Below are 222 nucleotides of genomic sequence, written 5' to 3' on the forward strand. Positions count from 1 at the left end.
TGAGATCAGTTGCATTGTTTTTTTTGTTTTTTAACCAGGGCAGCAGATTTCAAAACACATTATGTGCTTACATAATTGCAAACGGGTTCTCCAATGTTTTTCTAGTTTGTTTTTACAATAATATCAGATTATGAACAGAATTTGCCTTTGGAACACTGGATGAATATTTGCTAATAATGGGCAATTTAAGATATTGCATTAAAGATCAGCCACCCACTCAGA

The 222-nt window shown here is 32.9% G+C and overlaps 1 protein-coding gene across 4 annotated transcripts in view; it reads left to right on the forward strand.

Moving 5' to 3' along the window:
• The window catches only part of LOC116700949 (extracellular serine/threonine protein kinase FAM20C), a 35198-nt gene that overhangs the window by 7575 nt on the left and 27401 nt on the right, over nucleotides 1-222 (forward strand). The gene's annotated exons all lie outside the window — the stretch shown is intronic.

The sequence above is a fragment of the Etheostoma spectabile genome, chromosome 2 (assembly GCF_008692095.1).
Source record: "Etheostoma spectabile isolate EspeVRDwgs_2016 chromosome 2, UIUC_Espe_1.0, whole genome shotgun sequence".
NCBI classification, from domain to species: domain Eukaryota; kingdom Metazoa; phylum Chordata; class Actinopteri; order Perciformes; family Percidae; genus Etheostoma; species Etheostoma spectabile.